Source organism: Ambystoma mexicanum, chromosome 1q (genome assembly GCF_040938575.1).
Source record: "Ambystoma mexicanum isolate Mex_15411 chromosome 1q, UKY_AmexF1_1, whole genome shotgun sequence".
Classification (NCBI taxonomy): domain Eukaryota; kingdom Metazoa; phylum Chordata; class Amphibia; order Caudata; family Ambystomatidae; genus Ambystoma; species Ambystoma mexicanum.
This window is the reverse complement of record NC_090922.1, coordinates 39,601,468-39,629,148: the sequence shown is the minus strand read 5'-3', so window position 1 is coordinate 39,629,148 and position 27,681 is coordinate 39,601,468. Positions and strand designations below refer to the sequence as shown.

The window sequence follows — 27,681 nt, the reverse complement described above, 5'->3', positions numbered from 1 at the left end:
ATACATACCATAAAGTCCTCTGGTATTCAACATTAAGCCATATTTCAAGTGTACCCACTCAACGCACTGTGCTGTGTGATCAATGCATATCTAATTGTTTTACCATATCTTTGAAGGCATGCTGAAAACCCTTGTGATTTAACCTACTCTTCCTCCCTTAAGTAGCTTTTACATGTAATGTGTCCAGCCTGGCAAAATGCTGCATTTTCACAAACCTGAAGCACCTGCTCCCAACATCTTGAAAGAGTTCTATTTGAGAATAGCCTGTATTTTTTGAGGAAATACTGCGTGAGGTGACCTGAACTGTCTGCTTTCCTGAACTGCACTCTAAATTCAAGTTAAGCATAATGTACAAACATTGTTATATTTATTAGGCTTTGAATAAACTCTTATCAATTAAAATCACAGGCAAATTAATTTCCACCCCACATACACTTTAACCTACATACATTCAGCTTGGGGTATTCTGGTTACAGACCACCAGCACTTTATTTTTTATATAGTTAGATCAGAATTAAAGAACACTGTATTATACTAAAGCAAGTGATGAAAAATAAAGAGAAGTAATAAACTTGTTTGAGAACAGGTACGTAATTAAAGGAGAGGAAAAAACAGAGCCTTCTAAACATAATCCCCTCTATCCCCCACACTTTAAAAGTCTTTCCGCTGCTAGAGGAGATGGGTCCTAATAACCTAAAATGCACAAGTTCCAGTTTAACACTTTGCAGGAGCTAAATGTCTTTTTAGTAGGGTGAACAAGTGTTGGCAAAGCCAACCGGCATATGTTATATTATGTTAAAGGTTCTTATACTGTGCACTGTCATCCCCTGCGTGGTCCTTTGGTGCTCTGGCGGATCTGTAAAGCAAGAGGGTAAGAGGAGGTGACAGTAGGACTGAGCGGGAGAAAGGAGCAAGAGAGTTGTGATGTGCTGTTGGCAGCTTCAGTTCAGTTAACTCAGTTCGCTGAGTGTAGTTGTGATTTTCAACCTGTAGCTGTCATGTGCTGTTGTGAGAGGCTATGTGTAGTTTTTGTTGTTGTGGTGTAGTGAAATGCGTGCGGTTTGTCGTTCTGTGGAGGTATGGTTGTGTTTAGTTCACCGTTTGAGAGGTGTATGCAGAAGTTTTTTTAGTAGGGTTGGTTAGTGGCGGTACCCTATTTTACCTCCTCCGTTTCGACTCCCTGCGGCACATATTCCTTCCCTTGTTGTACATTGTGGTATGCTACAATTACCACTCCTATATTGTGTGACGCAGTGTGGGTCGTCAAGAGGGCTATTCAGTGGCAGAACCCTCTCCACCCCCAATGTTCAGACCAGTTCCTGTCCACATCCCTCCCCTCCCTCCCCCAGTACATCCTGGTTTGCACCAACCATAACCCTCACGGGCCCACACCAAGGGTGGGCCATCTTCTCTGTGCCCTTGTCCTCCCTGTGCCTTGTGGTCCATCTGTTCTGATTTTGAGACGCCACTCTTTCCCCGTTTTATCTAAGGCCCTCTACCTATGGTCCAATTAAGTTGGTCCCGGTCTCCCTCTCATTCAGAAGCCTCTGTACACTTCAATCTGGTCCTGCCTACTCGCCCTTCTTTTTCTGCCGTGTGTTCGATTCATGGGGGGTGGGTGATGTTGATTGGTTTTTGTCCCATTCTGAGTTGAAGAGCCAGGTTTTTAGAAGTTTTCTGAATTTTAGATAGTCCTTCATGGTTTGTATTTCTCTGGGGACGGAGTTCCAAAGTAACAGCTAGGCAAGAGAATGCTGATCTACCGTGTTTTTTCATTGTGTATGGTTTAGGTTCTAGGCGATTTAGGTGCTGGATTTGAGTGTTCTAGTCAGCTGGTAGATGGCAATTTTCTTTTGTATGAATTCCGCTCCTAGGCTGTCGATTGCTCTGTGTGTTTGCACATTGTTTGGAAGGGCATTTTCTTTTTATCTGGCTGCTACGTTCTTTAGAAGTGTCCGTTTATTCAGTAAATAATCTAGCATTCCGAGGTATAGGCTGTTGGCGTACTTTATCCTGGACATGAGGGAGATGATGGCCAGTGTTTTGTGCCTGAAGGAGAGGAATGGTAGATTATTTTTTTATCGTGTGTAGATGGAAGAAGCATTGATTTTTACTCCCTAGCCCAATTTAGCTCATTAAGACTTGAGGTATGGGGAAAAGAAAAGCCGGGGACGAAGGGAGACCTGGGGGGGGGGGGGGCAGGAGGCCCGGGGAGGGGGGCAAAAAAAAGAAAAAATGTCAAAACCATGAAAGCAGGCAAAGCCGGAAAAACCACGGCGTTAATCAAGTCCTCACAAAAATCCCTTGATTCCTATATGGACGTGATGGCTAACAAAATTGTAAGATGCATGAATGCTGCTGAGCGTGTCTCTAGAGAGGCCGCTCAGCTTTTAGGGGACCTTTACCAAGGTAATAATGGGGCTATTGGCCCTGAACTCTTGCAACCTGAGAAGAGGCTGGGGGTCGGGGAGGGGAGGGTTACCGGGGAACTGGGGGTAGGTAGGGAGTATGACCAGGAATTAATCCCGATGGGCATTTCGAGGGTGAGTAGCCCAACACTCGAGGCTCATGATAGTCTGCCTCTGGACTCCTCAATAGCATCCTAGGGAGACAAGGAGTGGTTGGAAGACATACTTGATGAAAAACGTAACCTTTTCAGGTGATACTGCAATCCCTACGTGGACTGAAGGAGGGGGTCCTTAACACATTAGCCATTATGGATGATTCCATAAGAACCATATCACTGAAGCTATGTGATCTGGCCAAAGGAGGGTCAGAAGGGGTGGTTGAATGTAGGCCTTGTACCATGTGTCAGCTAAAAAAAGGAGGCCGCCCTCTGAGCGGTGATAGGGCGGTAGATGAGCAGGGCCAGCAGCAAACACTGGTAGCAGTTACAGTGGATGTGGAAGAAGGGTCAATAGCCAAAAAGGAGGGGCGGGGGCCTAATTGCAAAGTAGTGTTGGACAAAGCCTTGAAAGCCACAGTACCTCCACAAGGGTTGGGGGATCAGACAACTCTTAATCTTCCGCCTGAGGCAATTCCATTTGTGTGGATAATTACTGGTCTGCCCGGTTTACCAAAGGGCGGATATGAATCAACCCTCTCCCTAATTAATAAGGCCTTGCATTGTTTGAATACCAACCTGATGGGGCCCAAGATAGATCCCGCCATCATTCGAATGGCCAGAAGAGTGGGCTGGGTTGGTAGCAGGCCCCAAAATCTGCCAGGTGATTGTGTAGTGGTGACCCTTTCGGATGCAACTATGGTCAATCACCTTCTAAATTCCAACCTAGCTCGAGGACTTGAGCCTAATGGAAGCCAACTATTTAGTAAGCTTCTTCCTCTGGACTATTTTTATGTGAGGGCGGGGGACGTGGGTTCAGTCCCATGGGAGCAGGGCTAGGGAGGTGGACAAGGGGAAAGGAAATCCCTTAGCTTGCACGGAACCAGACTGTCAGATAGTGGGTGGTTGGAGTAGGATTCCATCCAAGAGAGGGAACTCTACTGACAAGGAAAGGGACCCCCCTGGCGCTTTGGTACTGGCAAATCAATTCGAGACCCTAACTTCTTGTGAGGATCTGGATTGACAGATGGTTGCACCGGTTGGGCCCCAAGTCTTGGTAAGTGATGAGGTGGAGGAACAGAATGCCCTAACTCGAACCGGAGGTGTCTTGGCAGACAAACCGGTTGAGTTCCGTCTGCTCTCATGGAACATTGCAGGCTCTTCGGGAAAGTTGAGCAATGGGTCCATTGTCGAACTACTCCAAGCAAACGAGGTGGTACTTTTACAGGAAACATGGGCATTGGACACCCCACATCTAGATGGGTTTGTCTCTTTTGGAATCCCAGCTAAGAAGAAGTTGAGCGGTAGATGTTATGGGGGTTTGTGCATCATGATCAAGTCCTCTCGACTGTGGAGTTAGGGTGATTGACACAGGGATGGATTTCCTGCAGGTGGTGGCCCTATCCACAGTGAAGGGGGATTCGTTATGTATCATTAATTTTTACAATAGTCCACACACCTCAGAGGCGGACAGACTGACAAAAGTGAAGGGGTTCATGGACGACCTACTGTGTGCGGGTATGCATAAAAATTAATTCTATGTTTGGGGAGGTGATTTTAATATAAAAATGGGGATGGGCGTGGCTAATGATGCTTTAGATCCCTTGGAGGACATGTCTGTGAATATCCCGCTCCTTGTATGATAGACGAGAGTGTGTGTTCAAAGGGATTACATATGTGTTCGTGGCTGTTGGAATGGGGGTTGCTCACAGTGAATGGCCGCCTAGCCCCAGACATTCCAGGCAAGGTGACCTTCAACAACCATATGGGCTTGTCAACAATAGACTATTTTTGCATTTCTGTTGGTCTATGGGAACGCACTACAAGATTTGAGGTGATCCCCAATGTGAATAGTGACCATCACCCTATATGTTTGTCTCTTGTGGGTCTGTTGGGGATTGGGATCTCACAGGACGTGGCACCATGCCCAATAAAAGGGGTGACTGGTGAATCCAGAAGAATCAAATGGGGGACCATTCTAGAGGAGAAATTGCATTACAAATCTATTATGGAGAATGCACCCCTTATGGTGGATATTTTGGGGGATACTCGACCTGCGAAGGTAGTTGTTGATAAATTTGTAGAAATAGTGGGGGCTCTAACAATTAAATTTACAAAAGCAAGTAAGGCCAAGGGGAGAACATCTCAGAAGGGCTGGTTTGATGATGCATGTAAAGGAGCAAAGCGAGCGTTACTACTGATCCTCAAGGACCCAGCTTCCAGTAGAAGAGCATTAACTCAGGCGAGAGCCCATTATCAGAATGAGCTCTGACGAAGGAGAAAGAAAATTGAAGGAGTGGCCTGGGAAGGCTTTCTGGATGCAGAAGGGACCAGAAGGCATTTTGGGAGTTTGTAAAGGGTGGTCCAGTTGGGTGTGGAACACATGTAGGTAGTGGGACCCATGTGGAGGAAGGAGCGTGGATAAAGCATTTTGGGAGCCTTTTCGGGGTTACTCCCACTGAGGGGCCTGTAGCTATAGCTGTATCATCTCTTAAGTTTGAAGTGGAGGAAGTCAGGAAGGCCATTCTTCAACAGGCCCATAATCGGGCACCAGGCCCGGATAGGATTCCTGCTGATATGTTTCAGGACCCCTTGAATTTGTGGGCTCCATTTCTAACGATGGTGTTCGATCCTTGCATGAAATTCGGTACCTATCCCTGTTCATGGAAAAGGGCTATAATTTTCCCCATTTTTAAAAAGGGGATATGGCTGACCCCGGGGCTTATAGGCCAATTTCACTGTTGGACTCTTCCTTTAAAATTTTTGGAAGGCTATTGTTAGCCCGTATAGAAACTTGGCTGACGGAACAATCCATCCTTTCAGATATTCGGTTTGAGTTTCGGCCAGGAGTTGGCACCATGGAACAGAGTCTAAACCTGTACCTGTTAGTGGCCAATTCGGTTTTCTGTAAGGGTGAGGCGGTGTATTTGGCTTTCATGGATCTGAGCACGGCTTTTGACAAGGTAGACAGGGCAAAGCTCTGGGCCGTGCTCGGGTCGCTGGGTTGTCCGGGGGATATCTTGAGGGTGTTGGTTGACATACACACGGACAATGAGGCATGCGTGCGTAGTGGACCGGGGGGGGTCACTGCATGGCCTCCTTCAGTGTCGGATGTGGTGTGCGGCAGGGCTGTGTGTTGGCCCCCATATGTTTTTGTTTGTACATAAATGGTCTATCTGGAGTCCTCATCAACATTTCTGCTGACTTTTTAGGTTTGAGGGGGAAGGGCGTTCCCCGTCCTTGCGTACGCAGATGACACCGTATTGATTGCCAGAACACCAAGCGCTTTACAGACCCTGATTAATGCATATGCAACGTTCATGTGCGAATTGGGTCTAAAAATGAACACCAAAAAATCTGCTGTGATGGCGTGCGTGAGTAGGAAGCCTGTGGCTATGAGACCGATGCTATGTGTGGCAGAGGTGATACCCAGGGTAAAAGTATTTGATTAGCTTGGGATTAGCTTCTCGGAAGCTTTATCTGGAAAGGCACATTTGGCTAAACAATCTATGAAAATGAGCCGGCAAATTGGGGGCATATTCCATTTTATGTCACGGTGTGACGGCGAACCACTAGAAGTGATTTCTAAGATTTATAGTGCCCAAACAATGGCCATTACCATGTATGGCGCCCCAATATGGGGCTTCCAGAGGGCTGACGAAATGCAAATAAAAGAGAACAAATTTATTAGGAGACTGCTGGGGCTCCCAAACTCGGCTGCAAGTATTGCAATTCACTGCGAAATGGAATGGAGTTTTGGGAAGACGTGTGGGCGTTGGCCCCGATTTTGTTCTGGGTCCGGCTATGGGCAAATTCATTTACCTCCCTTTGCCATTTTATCATTCGATCTGTATTGGGAAAGGGGGGTTGGCAAAAAATTCCTTGGCTGGACTATATTTCCAAAGCCCTTGAGGAGGCCAACCGGGGCACTTTTTCCACCTGAGGCATTAATAACAAAGGTAGAGGGGGAAAAGCGATAAATTGGTGCCGAGTGAGGCTGTTGCTAGGAAAAGAACACTATTGGAGTATGGAATCAAATCTGGTCAATTACACTCCTTGGTCAGTAGGCCCTTTGTGATTTGTGATTTGTGACCATACATAATTTGGGGTTCCTGTAAAAAAGAATGGTGGTTAATCACAAAGGCAAGGTTTGACTCCCTCCTTCTGCAAGGAAATACAGTAGAATGGAAAGGGTTCTCAGACTCTGCTAGTTGCCCGGTGTGTGGACACCAGTGTGAAGATCTGGCACATGTATTACTGTTCTGCATTGGTTATGCTGGGATACGTAGAGCCACATTGTTACAATTTATTTTAGAAAGGGGCTGATGAGGCTCCAGGGAGATGGAAGTTCTTAATGTAATGATGGAACAAAAGGGGATGTGCTTCCTCAGCGATTAAATAATTGTTATATTTCCTAGCAGGGAAGGGGTTATTGGAACAGTGGTTTTTATTAATATCATGTTTTACTAAGAATAGAAACATCATTGTATTTTTATAGATGTTTTTTAAGGAGAATCTTTTAAAATATGAAATTGAATATTGGGGAACTGTGATGCTGTTTTTTTGTATTTGTTTGTTTAATGGATCTTTGCATCCGAATAAACTTATTGACTGACTGATAATCACGTTTACTTGTGGTTCCAGGGTTAGCTTGTTGTCCATTAGGATTCCAAGGTTGTTGACCACTTTGGATGGTGTGGGTGTTGTTCCTGGTTCTGTGGGCCATGGGATGTACTGGTTCCTTCCTTGGTTGTTCGATGTAATCATGATTTCCGTCTTACCCTGGTTGATTTTGAGGTTATTGGTGTTCATCCATTTGTAGAGTTCTTTGAGACAGTCTGTGTGTTCTCTTCTTGTTCATTGTCGATTTTGTAGATGATTTGGGTGTCATCTGCGTAGTTGTATCAAGTGAAGCATTGTCTTTTGATGAGGTTGATTCGTGGAGTCATGTAGATGTTGAAAAGGAGTGGGGCTAGCGAGGATCCTTGTATTCCACAGGTGATGTCCTGCGGTGCTGATTTGAATGGTTTTATCCATACTGTTTCTGTTCTGTGACAGGAAAGATGTAATTCAGAGCAGGGCCATGTCAGTGATCCCTATTTCTTCAAGTCTCTTTATGTGAGGGTCTTGTGGCCGACATTGTCGAATGCTGTGGAGAGGTCGTGTAGTATCACTGCCGAATTTGTGTTGTAGTCGCGTTGGTCTTCCCATATAGAGATAAGTAGCGTCTCCGTCCCTCTCAAGGGTCTGAAGCTTGCTTCTGCCTGGTCCAATAGTTGTTGATTTTCTACAAGTTCCAGTATTTGTTCGTAGACCTAGGACTCTAATAGTTTTGCTGGATAGGGAATATTTGAGATCAGTCTGTAGTTTGAGAGGTCTTCCACATCGCTTGTTGAATCTTTGCGGAGTGGTTTGCTTACGCAGATGTGAATGCTCGCTGTACTTTCCCTGTTGAGAGTGGTAGGTTTAAGAGGTTTAGGTAGCATTCCGATAGCGTGCCTTGTTGTAAGTATTGATTTATAGATGTCAGGTGGGCAGTGGTCCATTGGGGGGAAGCCTGCCTTGTTGCTTTTTTCAATCAGGTTAAGGAGATTTTCTCGACATTTGGGTGAAGCTTTTTAGCCTGTTCTGTGGACCCAGGATGGTGCACGGTCTGGTCGATTGGTCTAGTTTGTATGATCCGGTGTACGTCAGTGATTTTATTCTTAAAATGATCTGCAAGATAATCGTATCATTTTTGTGATGGTATCGGTGTGGTGTTGCATCCTGGGGATGTATCATCCTGTTTATGATGTTGAATAGTTCTTTGTGAGTGTTGGTGGCTTTTGTGATCAGTTTGTCGTAGTATTTCTTTCTGTCTTTGAGTTTCATTTTTGTATGCTCGGATTTGTTTTTGACAAATTATTCTTTTGGCTTAGTTCTCCATTCTTGTTCTAAATTCCAGTTTATTTTTGCATTGTATTGAGAGGGGTGTGGGGGGAGGGGGGGGTAAACCATCTTGCTGCTGCTTTCTTTCTTGATAGGTGCTGGGACTGATTTTCTGTACTCTGGCCTGGTGGACAGATGTAAAGAAGGCCAACCTATATTGTGAAAGGAAAATTTGAGCGTGGGAAGGTGTCTCACGCTCAAACCAGAGTTCCTGAAAAAAACTCAGTTTAGAGTAACTCCAATATTCAGTTAAGTAATGTCTCTTTTAATTCTTCATGTAGTAAACTGCCGACACGTGTTTCGACCACAGGTCATTTTCAAGGCCTCACACTTGTATATTAGACTCCCTCTCTTGAGCTAGTAGCTTGACAGATGTCCGAATGTACTTTAATGGCAGTCTGGTCTTAAACACCATCTGATATATTATTAATCTGTAGCAGGTGTGCCAAGGTTCATAATCTATTGACAGATTCTAGAATGTGTATTTAATTCCAAAATCCGGCTTCAAAATAGCCCAAACACCTTTTCAGTGTTGGTTTTAAAGGGATCAATCCCTCTGAAAGTATTGCAGAACAGGTCCGCCTTTGGGCCTGAAACAATGAATTACCGCCACGAAAAAACGTTTTCGTTCCGTCAACAGTGAAAACGACCTGTGGTTGAAACAACCAACAGGCAGTGTCGGTATACGTTCTTTAAGTAGCAAAACTTCCTTATGAAGACTGGGCAAACAGGTGAGTACTTTACTTCTAGAGTTGGAAGAGGGTACATGGGCTTTCACAGAAGACACCCTAGCAGGATTCTAGCAGTGGGACCAGGTGCACTTGATGAGAGGCCTCCCCATCACAGAAAACACCCCACAGCTACACAGAAATCGCAAGAGACTTAAGTTAAGTACATTTCCAAGGCAACACAGTAGATTTTGCAGCAGGACGACTTCAGGATCTGCAGCCAAATACCAGTCAGTGGATTCCTTGTCGTGGTGACTGAAAACAAGACTTTGCAGCAGGGATCAATGGAGAAGGCTCTAGGCAAGGTTTTCCTTGCGGTTGGATGCGATTCTGTGGATTTGTCGCCTTTTACAGGAGCACAGATGAAGACTGAAAATCGTGGTTGAATTCTCGTTGTTAAAAAGGTCCAGCACTCTGGTTAGGGGACTTTTCGCACTCGATTTGTGTCTCTGGAGATACACCAGGATGTCCACGAAGTTTCAACGAGATTCGGAATTTGAAAGACTGTGCACCGTACAATGGCTCAAGGTCCCCTGGTATTGGGTATTGCAGCCTCCCAAGGTCACAGCAATGCTTGGGATGGCTCGAAATGCAGGTCATATTGAGTCTAGTGGGTCTCAACAGGCTCTGGGTCAGGGTCGTTGTTTTCAGAGTCCCCAGTCCTTCACAGACAGACTGGAGCCTGGGAAGGGAATCCAGGGGACTCCCAACGAAGATAAAAATCACACAAAGGAATTTCACCCCTTGGATGTCAGGGGAAGGAACAAGAAAGGACAAGAAACACTGAAATGGTGAAAAAAGACGACAGGGGCCATTTTGGTAAAATGATCACCCTTAGGTGCCTTTACTGCAGCTGTGAACACAGCCCGCGGTAAAGGTGCACCAAATTAATATAAGGTATCACTGCCACCAGCCATTGAAGGTAAGCTTGTCCCTGCAACAAAATTGTTAGTTTTAGTGTGAAAGGGGATGCATTGTATCTCCCCAGCACTCCACATAAGGTGGGGTGTGCTGGTTTCACCTAACAAAATGTAAAATCGATCCAAAGATAATTTCTACCCTTGGGAACTGTAGTTCTCTCAAGGTTAGCCAGAGAAAGTTAAAAGGGGACCCCCTAGGGCAACCCAGCAACAACAGGCACTTATTGCCAATAAGTTGTTAGAGGATAACTTTAAAAAGACACTATGGAGGGTCTAAAAAATAACACCCATAAAAAGAGTAAAAGATTCTGTGAGTGTGGAAAAAGGTTCCCACTCACTGAGATATTAAGGAAATATATCCCACTACTAAAGCAAAAGAGTTCTGGGGTTGACTCAGGTCAGGAAGATTTACCATTCCTATGAAAATCTTACCTAACAAGGACGTCCTCGGGGTGTCCAGGTCAGTGGTCAAAAACCTTTCTTGGTGGTCCAGCAGCAGCACTCTACTGGTGAGGGAACCCTGTTTCGCCTCCATTGCCTGAGGCCCGAGTGGTCACGATGCTTCGCTGAAGGGTTGGGGCGCTCACTGTGAGGATTTGCAGGTGAGCGGCCTTTTGTCAGCAACGGAGGCTAGGTGGCATATCAACAGGCTGGAATTGCAAGCCATCAAGTTAGTCCTGAAGGCTTTCTCACAATCTGTGAAGAGGAAGCATGTCCTGATCTCGCAGGACAATACGGTGGCCATGTACTACCTGAGCAAGCAATGAGGCGTGCGCTCCCTTCCCCTCTGCAGGGAGGCATTGCAGTTGTGGTTCTGGCTTTTGTGAACCATATCATGGTCTCTGCAGTTCTTCTGGTGGGGACATATAACAGTTTGGCAGATGCTCTGAGCAGGCCAAGCAGTCTCTCACGAGTGGGAAGTGTGCCAGGAAGTCCTAGAGGAGGTTTTCTCTCTCTGGGGTACCCTAGGAGTGGATCTCTTTGCCACAGGGTCAAACAGGAAGTGCAGACAGTTTTGCTCGAGGGAATTCCCAACAAAAGGTGCGCTAGAAGATGCGTTTCTGGTGGATTGGACCTTCCCTCCGATTCCCGTCATTCCTTGGGTTCTCAGGAGGTTGAGGAGGTTTTTCGAGCAGCCATGATCTAGATCTCCCCGTCTGGGCGTGGAAAACCTCGTACTCGGACCTTCTGGATTCGACTTTCTGCCCACCTCTCTGGTTCCGCGCTGCCCGATACGCCTAACCCAGTCAGAAGGCTGGGTGCTACACCCAAACCCAGAATACCTCATCCTACTTGCTTGGCTCTTGAGAGCATGAGATATGATAACTGCGACTTCTCTGAGGAGGTGCTCGAGATTTGCTGGCTGCATGCAGACCATCTACAAGATCTCTGTATGCGTGCAGGTGGAGAAGATTTGAGGCGCGGTGCCGCGAAGACGAGATTGGCCCTATCTCTTGCCCCACCGCTACGGCACTGGCCTCTTCAGGCCTTCAGGTCAGTCACCACAGTCAAGGGTTACTTGGTGGCTTTGTCTGCGTTCAAGAGGTCTCAGGATCAAGCTTATTTTTTCACGATCCCGGTTATGGCTCAATTCCTTAAGGGCCTTGTGAATAAGTTTCCGCCTATCCCTTTTGTTGTCCCAGATTGAGATTAGAACCTCGTTCTCAACTTCCTTATGGCGGCTCCCCTTTGGCTTTTCTGTTAGCAACCCCCTAGAGACCCTTGGATTCGAAGCACAGTGGACTCAGCAGAGCACCTAAAGATTGTGGCCCCTTACTAATTAGAGACCTTGTTCTGGAGCACTTTGACTCAGAAGGCAGCTGTAGTGCTAGAGAGAGGGCAGAGCTATACCCTGCAGTGGCGTTTGGGCACCCAGAACTGGAAGACAGTGCTAGAAGTGAGGCATCTAGAATTGGGGAGACAGTGATTGGGCCAGATGCCCAGAAGTGGAGCCAAGCAGACAGGTGAGGAACACCTATGATAGAAACACAGGGCTAGTATGGAGACCCCTCGAACTGGCAGACGGAGCTTGAGGGGGGGAAAAAAGCTTAACTTTGACAGCAGCTAAATGCAAAACACCTAGATGTGCGACACCCGTATGGGGGGGGGGGGAACGCCCAAAATTCAGACACAACATTAAATGAAAAACACCTAGATTTTAGATACCTGGATAGTGGGGAAAACACCTAAATTGCAGACACAGCGGTAAAAATAAAAAGACCACATGAAGGTTGGTGCACAGCTGTGATGGGGGAAAAGTACTAAGTAGCTTGCTAATTTAGGTTTGTTATGTTACGTCATGTTGCTTCACAATTCTATCTAAATGTTGGACAAGGCTAGTCCACACAACTCTACCCTACCCCAAAACCGCCCAAGTCAGACTGTGGCCAACGAACACAACTAGGCCAGATACAAAATATGGCTGAGTAAACCAGTTAAGCTGGATGAAAAATATGGTTTCCTTACACAGCGAGGCAGATTTAAAATGGCTACTCTATACAATTAGGATTAAATGCAAACTATAACTGATTAGCATTAATAGGCTAAATGTCTGAGGAAGTAATATCATGGGTACCGAATGGTGGGGTACTTTAATGGAATACAGTAATGGCACCTACATCACACTTACCTTATCTGCTGCTGGTTGATGGCTGTAGGCTTCCCAGGCGAACACAGACAAACAGAGTGGAGCTGCTGAGTCGGGGAGCAGCCCTTTGCCTTCGAGCCCTTTGCCTTTGGATCCCTTAATCAAGGGCAGAAGCTACCCTGATAGGAAGCATAATATCTGACAGGAAACTGGGTCGGTAGGCCAAAACGTTATGCATGCAGACCACAGGGAACCAAATAAACAGAAAAATGTAACTCAAATGCAGCTCAGAGTCGGGCCACAAAGGACTTCACGCTTACCCCAATGCCAGGGACCTAAATGGCAAGGGTGGTGTGGTGAACGCAGGGTCTAAACCTGCATCATCGTGTACTAGTGTAAGTGTCTCAAGTAGAATAGAACAAAGGTGGTGAGATTGGGAGAGGCCTTCCTAATGGAAGCTTAGAGGGGGGGGATCCTTGCCCATAACTCCACCGATCACAGGGAGGCTAGAGAGAGGTAGGGTTAGGTGTTTGCACCTGTTCAACTCTGTGATGGAGGGGTAGAAACAGGTATGTTAACTCGTCCCCTGTACTTGGATTTTGTTAAGGGACACTTCTGGGGCTTCTTAATCCCCCTGGGTCCACTTCATGTCTTGGTTCTGTCGCCGGAGGGCCAGGGGTCGCTGGTGCAGAAGTCACTTTCAGCTTGGGATTTAAGTCTGGCTACTCAGCAGTTCACGCTCTGGCAAGATGGTTCATGGCACTGCACAGCTCAATGGCCTTCGCACTGTGAAGAGATCGCCTTGTTTGTGGGCTAAATTGGTGAAGGACCCTTCAGGACACAATGCAGGCAGGAGAGTGCTGTGACCACCTTAATCCTGCAAGCCCCTCTTTGTGCTGGAGAGTTGCAACTGCAGTGTAACTTCTCTTGTTACACTAGTTGAGGGTCTGCGGAGTCGCACGTCTGAACGCTGGATAGTGACCAATGCAACGAGGTAGCCCAGGCGGTAGCTGGTGAGTCCACAGCATGGTCCTGGGACACTTCTGACGGCGTCAGTTGTTCCCACCAATTCAGAGATTAAAGCACCAATGAAGGTTTCTGGAGATCGGACAGAGGTACAGGGCTTTGCCAGGGTGGTTGATGAAGACAATACTAGTTGGCTGCAACGGCGAGTTCCGGGTCTTCTGCAGGATGCTCCTACTTGAAGGGGTTTTTCCTCCAGCTTCTATCTGAGGAATGGCTGCAGGAGTCCTTCTATTATCCTAAATTCGAGCTGGAGTTGCCCCCAAGCCCACCAATGCAGGCCTTGCTAAATCCCCCTTGCATTGGTGAGGATTTATTTATGAGTATCGAGCATCAGTTTCAAAGCACTCGTCTCTTTTGGCAAGCTACTGTTCAGGAATGCTTGATTGCAATTGCCATTTAATTTTTTTGCTCTTTCCTTGGTGCCCACTAGTTGGAAGCAGCGTGTGCAGTATTATATTTGTGGTATTTATATAGCACATTGAACTGACTTAACTGCATCTCGGCGCAGTTGGATCTAGGAACCGTTTACATTATCTCAGACAAAGTCTTTCTCATATTTTTTCTGTTTATTTGAAGAGATGGGTTTTGAGAGCTTTATGAAATGTTTCTCTTTTTTCCTAATTTCCTTGGAAGACAATTCCATAGCCTAGGGCTGTGTACTGCGAATATTCTGTCTTATCTGGAGACACAAGAGGACGGTGGAATCACCAAAAGTAGTTTATCTGCTGAATGCTTTTCCCGGTAAGGTAGGCATCTAGTCACTTTGTCAATCTGGGATAGTGGCGCAAGATAGTTAAGACATTTATAGACGAGGCACAAAATCTATTCGATCCGCCACTGCCAGCCAATGAAGTGAGCGACGTAAAGCTGAACTAAGGGAGAATGTTGCCACTTCAAAAAGCTGATGAACTGTTGCATTTTGTGCCCTGTGCAGCTGTTGCAGATGTTTATGCAGAATGTCTGCTAGTAGGCCATTACAGTAGTCCAACTGGGAATTCACCAGGGCTCGTACTACAGTAGCATGGTCTTCAGAAGGCACAAAAGATACGGCATGCTGCAGTAAGCGTAAAGAGTAAAAAAAAACAACTACACTTTGTCCCCTACCTAACTTTCACAGCCCAGGTTGTCCTGCCAGATGCAGCCAAGATTTTTAATTTGGTGGCAAAATTCAGCCTACAGCCCAAAAAGCATGGTGGCTGGGGTCACTTGTCGGCACTGAGAAGGTGTTTAGGACCAAATAAGGTCACTTCTGTTTTGCTTGGATTGAGTTGCAGCCAGTTTGTGGACATCCACGCACTGCGCAATTCTGAGCTAAGACTCCTCCAGATCGCCCAGCTTAATAAACACCTGCCTGTCATCCGCATATGATTGGAAGCTGACTTTATGACTCGTTAGGATGTCCAATAGCGGTCTCAAGTACAGTTTAAATGGGGGACATGAAGATGACCCCAGAAATACTCCACAGCGCCGAGGCAGTTGGTCAGAGATAAACCCTCTCAGCCTCACTTATTGCTGGTGGTCCGATGACAAAGACCTAAATCATTTAAGGGTGTGTTCCGAGATGTTTCCTACCTCCCTAAGCCATGTTAAAATGACTGTGATCTACTGTGTCAAATGCTTCAGAAAGGCCCATCATTACTACAAAGGATAATTCACCTTGTCCGCCACTCTGAGAAACTCATCCCAAACTGCTATTAGCGCCATCTCTGTACCAAATCCAGGCCTGAATCCTGATTGGAATGAGTCCAGTAATGCCTCCTTATGCATATATTTCTGTAACTGGAATGTAACCACCTTTTCCAGGATCTTCCCTGCCCATGATAATCCAGCTACCAGGCAGTATTTCTTTAGCTCTACATTTAATTTGTTCAATAAGGGTGTTATGATTGACTTTTTTAGGTCCAGTGGGACTTCCTTGTATAAGGGACGCATTCACAAATTGTGTCATAAACTGGGAGAAATCTGTCGCTAGTCATTGTGCTGTGCAGGCCGGTAAGACAAATAGTTTAGTAGGTTTAAGTGCCTGTGACAAAGTCAAAACAGAAACCTCGGACACTGCTTTTAAATCAAATACAGGTTTAACACCATGGGGGTCTTATCCTCTATCACACCTATCTGTTTGTTCATGAGGAATATTCAAAACAATCTTCTTTCCAATAAAAATCGAATTAATTCAGGAGAATGGGTTGAATGTATTTGCTTGTGAAGGTTCGATGGATGAAGGGGCCCTGATCGGATAAGAAGTTGGCGATAACCGAAAAGAGTTATTTAGGATGTTTTTTTTTATTTTTGATGTTTTGCAGCATCCATCTTAGTTTGTAAGAATACTGATTTGACTTTGAAAATATTCACTTTATATTCTTTCAAAGCAAGTTTAACATTGAATGCCCAATCTGGAGTTCTGTATTTCCTCCACTTGCGTTCCAATGCCCTGTAGTTTTTCCTCTGGGAGGCCAGACCAAAAGGAAAACCAATTCATAGATTTTTCCTTTAACTTCCTTGGCCTAAGAGGTGTAGCTTTAGAGCATAGGTTGTCCATCACTGTTGTCCCTTCAGCAAAGAATTCGTCACATTTTAATGATGGATCAGCAGAAGCCCAAGCCCTCCTTACATCCAATCATGATATTCCTGCTAAATCTTTAGGTTTACGGATAGCACTATTATCGGCTTACTGTTGGAAAACGGTTTCCTTCTCTTAGGACAAAACAAAAAACATCCTCACAAAATGGTTGGACCATGACAAAGGTATGGTCTTAATCATCATCAGTCCAGATCCTCTCACCAAAATTGGGTCTAGGCAATGGCCTTGAACGTGAGGACTGGCTTCGAGGGGTTTTAAATCATGATTCCTCAGTTTCCCAAAACTCCTTGGAATCAAGTTCCCGAAAAATTATCCAGCCAAATGTTGAAATCAACATGGCAAAAGAGTTCATTATGTTTTACTACCCATGGATGACAAAAGAGGTGTCCGTTTTCCAAGAACGTAGCTGGTCCTGTGGATCTGTAGCCTAACAGGATTTTAAACAAAGTGTTGTGTGTGATTCAAATAATCATTTCCTTTGACGGGAGAGACCCACTTTTCGAGCCCTGGGCTAAGGCCAGCCTCCCCACTCTCAGCATGGATTCCCACATCCTGGGGAGTCTATATTCCTCCCTGCTTTTCTCCGGGACCCCCAAGAGTATCTTCAGCGGGTCCAGGCTGAGCTTGATTCCCGGTGAGTTCGTCCATCCAATCCAGCACTTCGGCTCTGTACGCCTGGGGCAGTGCCGCCACATATCGGCTAGGGACCCCCTCTGGCCACAAACCCTGGGACACATTGGAGAGGCCCCTACACACATCTTGGACAACTTCACAGTATCACTGTGCCAACCAATCAGTACTTTAAAATGTTTTCTATTGTGGAGGTGAACAAGTTGCCCTGAAAGGTGACTTCATAAATTTGCGCCCATTCTTCCTCCGTGATTTCCTGCTCCGCCAACTCCACCCAATACCTCTGAAAAGTCTGCCTCCCCCCCCCCCCCCGTTAAGCAAGACTCATTCATGGCTATGTACTGTCTGGACAATATACCCTTCCGTGTGATTGAGACATCAAGAACCTTTTCAACCATCGTTGGTTCCCTTGTCACTTTTCCACCCCATGTTTTGTCGGTCATTCTGCCCTTTATGCGCAGGTATTCGAAGACTGAGACCACCTCCCTCCCCAGCACCTCTCAAGGATTCCAAGTCTAGGAAAGCCCCGTCTTTAAACAGTTGTCCTGCTATCTCAAGACCCATGTGTGACCACTTCTGCGAGTAAGTTAGCCCTTGGAGTGCGAAGTCGAATGGAGGTCCCCATACTGATGCTAGGCTAGGGGAGAGGGCCACGTCAAAATAACCGGTTACCAAAAACCTCCCATAGTGGGGTGTGACCTGAGGTGTTCAGGGATGGACCTGAGAGGGGACCACAAATAGTCCCTCACCGTCAGCGGATCGGCCGTCAAGTCTTCCAGGTAGGTCCAGGTTCTCAGTTCGTCCATGTGCTCAGGCATCCCCCTCAGTTGGGCCACCTTGTAATATAAGCGAGTGTCTGGGAAGCCAAATCCCCCCCGTTATCCCTCGGGAGTGTCAGTGTTGCCATTTTAATTCTTGGGGTTTTATTTCGACATATGAATCTGCAGAGCTCTCCTATTAATTCTAAGAAGAACTTCTCCAGAAGCTGTTTTGGGATAGCTGTAATTAGATATAAACGGGAGAGCACGTCCATTTTTATGGATGTCATCCTTTCGTACCAGGTCAGTATCCAGGAGTCCTCACCTTTTTAGGTCAGCTGTTAGTTGCGCGCGGAAGGGGTCATAGTTAGCCGAGACCAGCTTGTTTAAGTCTCTGGTCACATTAATGCCCATGTAGCGGATGCCCTTTTCCTCTACTCTCATACTCTGGAATCTGGGTGGGGGAGGGGCAGGGTCTGAGTTTGAGGATTGGCATAATGCATGATTTCCCAAACATTAATCTCTGAAAGGCGGCCATACTCCGAGATCTGTGCCGGGAGCGCAGCGAGCAAGGATTGAATGTTGATGAGATACCCCAATATGTTATCCGCGAATAATGAGAGCTTATACTATATCTCGAAACCCCCCTGTGATGCCTTGGATCCGCTCATTTGCTCGAATTGTGATTGATGGTGTTTCCTTCGTTAAGGCGTAGAGAAGTGGGGAGGGGGGACACCCATGTCTTGTGCCCCTCGTCAACCTGAACATCTCTGAGAATTTCACTTTCATACACACCCTAGCGCTAGGTTGGTTATAGAGTTCTGTTACCCACCTCAGGAAGTTAGTACCCAGCCCCATCTTTGAAAGGACCCTCATCATGAAGGGCCATTCAACCCTGTCAAATGCTTTTTCTGAGTCTAGGGATACAAAATGGGCATCCAGGTCCCCCAACTGTGCATGGTGGATGAGGTTCAGGGCCTTCCGGATCTTATCCAATCCCCGTCTTCCCCTGAGGAAGCCTACCTGGTCGCTGTGCACCAGCTTTGTCATTCTCCCACCCCCCCCCCCCTCTAGTCTCGTGCCCAAGATTTTTGCCTGATTTTTAACATTTCTGTTCAAGAGGGGAGATAGGCCTATACGACGCACATCTGGGCAGATCTTTTCCCTCCTTGGTGATTACCACAATCGTCACTAAGAGCATAGTGGGGGGCAGGGTCTTCCCCCCGCAGGCAGGCGTTAAATACTCTCACTAACTATGGGGCCAATAGTGACCTAAACAGTTTGTAAAACTTCATAGAGAATCAGTCTTACCCCGGAGCTGTCCCTGACCTCATGCCCTTAATGGTTTGGAGTACCTTTTCAGGGGTGATAGGGCGCTCTAGGTTCTCCACTATCTCTGGGGCTAGCCCCGGTAGTGGAAGTCCGTCTAGGAATCCATATATACGCACCACGTCTCCCTTCCATTCTTTGGTGTAGAGGTTGCTATAGTATTTCACGAACTCCTCTTCGATACCTTTTGGGTCTATGATGGTCACGTCATCCCCAGACACTATTACTCAATCATTCTTCGCTTCCTCTCCTCCCTTTATCTTCATGCAAAGATCTTTTCTTTATCTCCCTTTTCTTGATATTTCTGATTTAAGAAAAGAAGTTTCTTTTCTGTGTCCGGTGTTGGGACGACCTTCAGTTGGGTTTTGTACCGTTGAAGCTCTTTTGCTTCCGCTGGAGATATGCACTTCCCCTGGGCGCCAGCCGGTTGCACCTGCGCTATCTTTTTACAGACGGTGTTTTTGTTCTCCCCCCTCTCCTGTTTCTTTTGTGCACCTAACTTGAGCAACCCCCGGATCGTTGCCTTAATGCCATCCCAAAAGGATGGCATGGCCCCACCTCCTTGGTGTCATTGAAGAGAAAATAGTCCTCAATCCAAATGATCAGTTCCTGTTGGCACTTCTTTATCTTTCAGCAGGATGTCATTACATCTCCAACTACCCCCACCCCCTGTCGCGAGGTTTGTCTCATGCCCACCGCAATCTTTACCATACCGTGGTCTGACCATGGGATTGGGGAGACCTGCGAATCCAGAACTGGCACCTTCAGGATCGTACCTACCAGTATCGGGTCTATACAGGAGAATGAATCGTGCACTGCAGAGAAGCAGGTGAATGGTCTATCCCCCTCCGCAGGGGGGGAGAGGGAGTCAACCAGGCCCAAAAATGCGTTCACATGTCTGCGCCCCCCGCCTTGGGGGCTGTCCCCTTCTCATCCGCTTGCGGTCTTTCACTGGGTTCAGGACCATGTTGAAATCCCCACCCACCACCAGATGGCCCTCCACAAACATAATCTGGGTGTCCCACACTCTCTCCCAAAATTTGCATTGGCCCACGTTCGGGCACAGACTGATCACAGGGTGATCCAGGATCCCTGTAACTGACCCTTCACAAACGCGCATCTCCCATTCAGATTAGCCAGGACCGATTCCTTCGAAAATCCCACTCAGGCTGAAACTAGGATTGCCATCCCCCTCCTTTTCCTCACATCAGATGCCAAAAACATGTTGCCCACCTCCCGGGACAGAAACCTGGGTTCCTTGCCCCCTCAGCCAGTGTCTCTCCTGGAGGCACATCCAGTCTAATTGCGCCTTCTTAAATTCACGGAGCACCATTGACCTCTTATTTGGCAAGTTGAGGCCTTCTGCATTGAGGGAGCTGATACTTATTTCACCCAAGCAGGGCATAATTTAGCTTTTTTGAATAGCTCATCATTGCTCTTACCAGAGACACAACCTTTGAGGGGCTCCCCTGCCCGGGGCCCCACCGACATCAAACAAGCTTTGCATCCGCACACTCTGAACCTTATAAGAAATACACCTAACAAACGCCCCCCTCCCACCCACCCCTCCCTAGGCATTGGACCCAGTTAAAATTAGACACTTTGTACGGGATCAAATCACCAGCGGTCCCCACCGAACTCGGCACCTCCCCAAAACAAGCTCTTTTCCCTGAGCCCCCTTCAGCACAATATTTCAAGGGAATTGGGTCCTCCGAGGTATTCCATATCTACGACAGTAATCCCCACAGCTGTGCTGCTTTGGAAAATCTTCGGCGTCTGCGTCCTGCGTCGATGACGTCAATATGCCGCCCTCGAGGACCTCCTCCGACGGCTGACGCCACTGGATGTTATAAGTAGGACGCGCCGTAGCCTCAGTTCTGTTTTTTCCGCGAACGTGTTCGCTTCGGGAATCTCGGCGCGCCTCGACTCTTTGGAGTTTCTGTTGCTTTCTCGGTTCTTCGAACCTGTTTATGAAATATTTCTTCGTGAAGATGTCTACCTCGTCTTCCACACCGCGTCCGGGCTTTAAGAAGTGCGGGGACTGTGGGTCCAAGATGTCGGTCACGGACTCGCACGATGCCTGCCTCTGGTGCCTCGGGGAGGCCCATGACACGGATGACTGTGTCGACTGCCAGTCGCTCACGTCGAAAGCCTTGAGGGAGCGCATGAAGAAGTTATCGGTAGGTAAGGTGTCCAAGCCCCGGAAGTCGAGGTCTGCGGGGCTTTCGACGGACGACTCGAGGGGCGACTCTCTGCGGTGTCGTCGGAAGTCCGGTGGGTCTCGGTCCCGGAGTCGGTCTCGCCACTCCTCTGCCTCTTCGAGGCACTCCTGGAAGCGCCGTCATCGGTCGCCTTCCCCGTCCTCATCCGAGGACTCCGCCCGTCGGCGGGTCGCTTACCCCAACAAGCATATGACACCAGAGGAATGGGGTTCCTTTGGGAAGAAAATGTTGGCGATTCTCGAATCGCAGGGCACTGGTCCGTCCGCGCCTCCAATTGGGGTCGGTCGTGATCAGCCGAGAGACACCACTCGCACGCCTTTGGGCTCGGGTGGTCATCACGATTCGCGGGAAAGGTCCCGCTCGGACAAGGGGAATCATTCTCGGCATGCCCGGTCCAGGTCCCGGTCCTCGACGCGCTCGAGACCGAGGGAGCCTGTGAAGTCTTCGAGGAAGACATCGACGCCTGTGGCGCCGAGGTCGTCCACGGACTCTCTCGAGGCTCCGCCTCCGAGGAAGTCGTTCATGGTGCCAGACACGGTGCCTGACCAGATTCTCTCGGGCCAAAGCCAGTTTGAGGACCTGAGGCAGTCCCTGCATGATGCTAGTGGGCTGGACACCTCCCGGAGGTGGAGTTTTGTAGGCCTGAGCCTGGCTCTCATGCCGATTCTTCGTACCGGCGCCTTATGTCATGGGTCACCGAGTACTTAGGATGGTCTGCTCCCCCAGGGAAGTTTGTTCAGGATGACCTTACGGATATCCTCGACATTGGTCCACCAACTGACCCGGTGTTAGGGAGAATTCTCTGTTAAGGCTAATTTCCCAAACCTAGTGAGTCCCCCAGCAGCTTTGCTGGATTTGTGGGTTTTTGTTTCTCCTGCTAAGAGTGAGATTCTTTTTCCCCCACTCTTAGACATGATTTGAGATATCCTTTGAGACTTTGAAATGTGTTTAATGGGCTATGGGGTCCTTTACTCCATAGGGTTTCATGTATTTTTGGTAAGTACACACAGCACCCTCAGTGCAGTAACACAGGGGTGTCATAGTGACCCCCAAACATAGACTCCATACCCTGGGACTGACTACTGTCTCCCATGGCATGTAAAGTCACCATTGACTTTTTACTAGTCTTAAATTGGGAACAGAACCAGTACCAACCATCATATTGTGGAAGTACTGGTAGGGGTAATTAGATTGCCCCTGGGTCTGTTTTTCGAGGGGGCACTGTGCAGTCCCCCCTCGTCGAGTTTCTGGCTGGTGGCAGTGGTTACCACGCAAAATATTCCACCGGAATATTTCCTAGGGGATTTTCCCATTCATTTTAAACGCACCACTTTTTGGTGCAATGTTAAAGATACCGCCGGGTTATTCATTTAATATTCATTCCCCGGTTGGGTCTTTTTGCCAGGATTCGGTTTTAAAATGGCATTTGTGTTCGCCTCTGTAACTCCAACCCAAGTCGAGCCCTTTGTTCCACTTTTTGGCAGGCTTCTCCATAGAAGCCTCCAAAGGTGGTGCCACTCTGTTTGGGTCTACAGGATATGCGGGAGGGGGGGTTTAGGCACCCTGGACTGAGTTGCCTCGGCAACTCAAGTCACACTCTTGTGTGATTGGCCCAGTGGTGAGCCGCCTGGCTCACCACTTAGCATGTTTGAATGACAACTAGGACTGATGAAAGGGGGTTTTCTGCATAAAAGCAGGGCTTTGGGGACTGGAACTTCAGAAGTTGCCACAGGACCAAAGAATCCGAAGAGGGAGAAGATGAGCCCACCTGCAACGACGACACCACCGGTGGAGCCCTGCTGAACCGTCTCACCATCTCCCAACAACAGAGAAGATCTTCATCCTAGAGAGTCTTCTTCCTCTGAGCTGGTGGGGATAACCAGTTCGCCCTCTCTTTCGCCTTCCTGGATCGTCTCATGGTCGAATCGCCCGTGCCAAGCACCCAGGCGGCCGGATAGCCACGCTTCACCACTACCGCGAATAAAAGGGTAGTAGCTTTTTACCGGGAAACTCTGCGGCTTGTTTCTTCCCTGGCAGTGCAACACCTCCAGCTTTCCTCCACGTCGAGATCTCCTCTTCCCCTGGACGAAGCACCGACTTGCACCCGCTGCCAGGAACAACTGCCCCCCTTTTTGAACTATTTGCAACGACTCTTTAAAAGTACTATTCAACTGTGTGATCTTGGACACATTCCGCCTTGCTATCTTCAGGAGTGGGCGTGGCCTATGACTTTCTTGCTCCTCAGTAGATTCTGTCTTTTCTGACTTGCTCTGGTTCTCCTAAAGTGTTGGTATTGTGTATGTTCCTAATTCTGCCTTTTTCCCTCCCTTTTTAATTAACTTATTGGAGTGCCATCTTAGGTTAAGCACTCACCTCTGTCTGAAAATCAGTGGTGTTTTAACTAAGACTTGTTCAATAAGTAATCAGGGATGTATATATATTAATTGTGACTGTGTTGGAACTTGCTTGCCATATTAGTGTTAGTGTATTTTACAAAGTGTGTTTTGAAATAAATTATTATATACTTTTATACCCAAGCTCTGGTCAGTGTTTGCTTGTGCTACTGTATTTTGGTACCTATCTTGCATACTCTATATACTGTCTAACTCCTCTTGAGAGAAGTCTGGCTGCTCAGCCACAGCTACCAGGTAAATCTGGGTGGTACAGACTGCTACCATTTGGGTTTACTGCCAACACCTGTAATCTTAAGCCTTTTGCAGTGGTCCCTAAGGGAATTGCACAGGTTTCTGCCTAACACCCGGTACTGCCGTTTCATATGGCTCTACAGAGGAGGGTGGCGGCGGCTTGGACTGCTCCGGAGAGTCTCCCGGCAGTGAGCAAATCTTTGCTGCGAAAATACCGCCCAGCCAGTAGTGACCCCTGCTACTTGTCCAAGCACCCTACTCCGGAGAATTTGGTGGTGCAGGCGGCTACGACCCCGGCAAAGCAGGCGTTGTACCCTACCATCCCTCCTGATAGGGACGACAAGCGTTTTGACGCCTGGGCGAAGAAAGTGTTTTCTGCAGGGGGTATGGCGCTTCAGGCGGCCAACTCCATTTGTGCCTTGTCTCATTTCACGCACACTCTGTGGAACTGTTTGCTTGGCGGCTGAACATATTCCCGAAGGGGATGAACGGGCTGGTTTCCTTGCCATGGTTCATGATGGCAACGATGCTATGTGTAAGGCCGTTCAGTCGGGTTTGGACATGGCAGATTGCGTCAGCCGGTCCATGGCGGCGAGCACCGTGATACGCAGGTTTGCGTGGTTGCGGAAGTCGGTGTTTGCTCCTGATGTGCAGGCCCGGCTCCTCAACAAGCCCTTTGACGGGGAACATCTTTTTGGCAGCAAGGCTGACGAGAGCCTTGAGAGGTTGCAGACCTCAAAAGCTGCAGCAAAGTCATTGGGCACTGCAGTTAGACAAACTCCGCCTTTTCGTCCTAGGGGAAAGCAATGGAGGGGAGGTTCCTTTCGTTATTACTCCTTTGGTAAAGCGAGAGGAGCTGCCAGTCAAAGGGGCCACCGTAGGAGTGCCACCGTAGGAGTGCCAGAGGTGGAAAACAAGGTACTCAACGTGCCAAGGCCGCTCGGGCTGTTGCCTCTTTGCCCTCAGGCAACGCCGCAGCCGCTTCAGCTCAGTCATGAGGCCATGTCCCATGGTGCGCCGGTTGGGGGAAGGCTGGCGCAGCATGTTGCAGAGTGGTGCGCCATTACTTCAGATTTGTGGGTTCTGGAGATCATAACCCACGGCTACTGTCTTCCTTTCCGGCAGAGGCCTCAAGACAATCCACCGGGGAATCTCTCTTTGAAGAGTCCAGATCCGCTCCTTGCGCAGGAAATTCAATCCCTGCTGGAGAAAGGCGCCATAGAACTGCTGCCTGTAGCGGAGAGGAACAAGGGATGGTATTCCCCTTATTTTTTGATTTCCAAGAAAGACGGGGGATTGAGACCCATCATGGACTTGCGCGGTTTGAACAAACTCCTCAGGAAGGACAAGTTCAAGATGGTTACTCTCTCTCAAGTCCTCCAGGCCCTTCAACTTCAGGACTGGTTGGTGTCTCTCGACCTCAAGGACGCTTATTTTCATGTGCCGATCCATCCGAAGCACAAGAAGTACCTGAGGTTTGCGGTTGGCGACTCGCACTTTCAGTTTCGGGTCCTGCCTTTCGGATGGTGGTGGCAGCGCACCTCAGTGAAGGGGGGGATTCACGTCTACCCCTACCTGGACGATTGGTTGATCAGGGCACGCTCTCCCGAGCAAGTCCTGGATCATCTGTCAGTCATCTGCCACTCCCTCCACAAGCTGGGCTTCTCCCTCAACTTAAAGTCGTCCCATTTGACACCTACTCAGAGGCTCCAGTACATCGGAGCGGTGCTCGACACGTCCCTGGGGCAGTGTTTTCCTCCCCAGGTGAGGGCTCATCACATTCAGCAGATGGTGCACCAAGTTTCAACTTGCCCAGACTCTCCCTCTGTTCAAGTTCTTGAGACTGCGCAGCCTCATGGCATCCTGCATTCTTCTGGTGCCAGAAGCCAAGTTGCGGATGAGATCTTTGCAAAGGGCACTCAAGCTCCAGTGGTCTCAGTCCTCTGGCAGGATGTCGGACCCTGTTCAGGTGCCGTCTTCGGTCGCCCCGGACCTTCTGTGGTGGGCCGACAAAGGCAATCTGATGAGGGGGGCTCCATTTTGGCTGCCCTGGCCAGAGGTGACGATCGTGAAGGACGCATCCCTCACAGGATGGGGAGCTCATGCCAACGAGTTGACAGTCAGCGGTCGTTGGTCTCCGTCGGAGTCCAGACTCCATATCAATCTGTTGGAGCTGAGGGCCGTCAGGCTAGCCGTGAAGGCTTTTCTGCCAACTGTGCGAGGAAAGAATGTCCTGATCCTGACGGACAACACAGTGGCCATGCACTACCTCAACAAAAAGGGGGGGGGCAGGGACACTTCCTCTGTGCAGGGAGGCGATGCAGCTCTGTTTCTGGGCAATCCAGCAGGAAGTTTCGATCTCGGCAGTTAATCTGGCAGGAGACGAAAACGAGACGGCGGACACTCTGAGCAGGCAGAGCGCGATCTCTCACGAGTGGGAGTTGGCTCAGGAGATTCTCCTGGAGATCTTCGCCCTTTGGGGGACCCCTCAAGAGGATCTCTTCGCCTCCAGTGTCAACCGGAAGTGCGAGAGGTTCTGCTCGCGGGAATTTCCTCCAAACAGAACCTTAGGAGACGCGTTTGTGGTGGAGTGGTCATTCCCACTGCTGTACGCGTTTCCTCCAGTCCCCGCCATCCCGCAAGTACTGCGGAGGTTACGGAGGTTCGGTTCCCGGATGATCCTCATTGCTCCCGCGTGGGCCCGGAGGACGTGGTACCTGGACCTTCTCGACTTGTCCATCTGCCCTCCACGTCGTCTTCCCTACCGAGACGATCTGCTCTCACGGGAGAGGGGTCAGGTTCTCCATCCAGAGGTCAGGTCCCTCAACCTTCACGCTTGGTTTCTGAAAGGTTGAGGTATAGGGATTGGGACCTCCCTGAAGACGTGATGGAGGTGTTGCTTTCGGCCAGAAGACCCGCAACAAAGTCCCTGTACCGTTGCCGTTGGAGGAAGTTCTGCGACTGGTGCAGGGTTAAGAATGTGGATCCTTTTGCATGTGAAATTCCCATGGTTCTGTCTTTTTTGCTTTCTTTGGCCCACAGGGGCCTTCAAGTGGGTACCATTAAAGGTTACCTGGCGGCGCTGTCCATCTTTAAGCGCTCGTCTGAAGTGTGTTCCTATTTTAAAATTCCTTTAATTTCTCAGTTTCTGAAAGGGCTCATTAATGTGTTCCCTCCGTCACCTTTCCAGGTGCCCGGTTGGGATTTGAACCTTGTTCTCAAGTTTCTGATGGGTTCTCCGTTTGAGCCTTTGCATTCATGCCCTTTGAGACTGTTGACTCTGAAAACTATTTTTAGTTGTGGTCACTTCCGCTCGCAGAGTGAGTGAGTTACAGGCACTATCAGTTAAGCCACCCTTCACTGTGTTTCATAAGGACAGGGTTGTCCTTCGAGTTCTTCCTTCTTTTCTTCCAAAGGTGGTGTCGGAATTTCATTTGGGCATGCTAAATTTCCGTTTTCTAAAATTCTTTTTCCCACCTCTTTGCATTCGTACTGCTTTGGGAGTCTGTCATAGATATGGGATACGTCGGAGGACCCAATCCCCTCGAAGAACAAGTTACTCTCTTACCTGGTAACGTTCTTTCGATGGGATGGTCCGACGATGTATTCCATATCGCTCCCTACCTGCCTTCCCCGCTACAGAATTTCTTATGCGATTGCAGCTTACGTTTCTGCAAGGCTTTGTGTGTCAGACTGGCAGAAGACTGGTGGCACACGTTCTGGGAAAAAACTACAACTGAGGCTACGGGCGTCGTGCGTCCTAC

At 48.3% G+C, this 27,681-nt stretch overlaps 1 protein-coding gene across 3 annotated transcripts in view; it reads left to right on the top strand.

Annotated features, from left to right (window-relative positions):
• The window catches only part of AP1G1 (adaptor related protein complex 1 subunit gamma 1), a 1,918,561-nt gene that overhangs the window by 1,443,292 nt on the left and 447,588 nt on the right, over window positions 1–27,681 (top strand). The gene's annotated exons all lie outside the window — the stretch shown is intronic.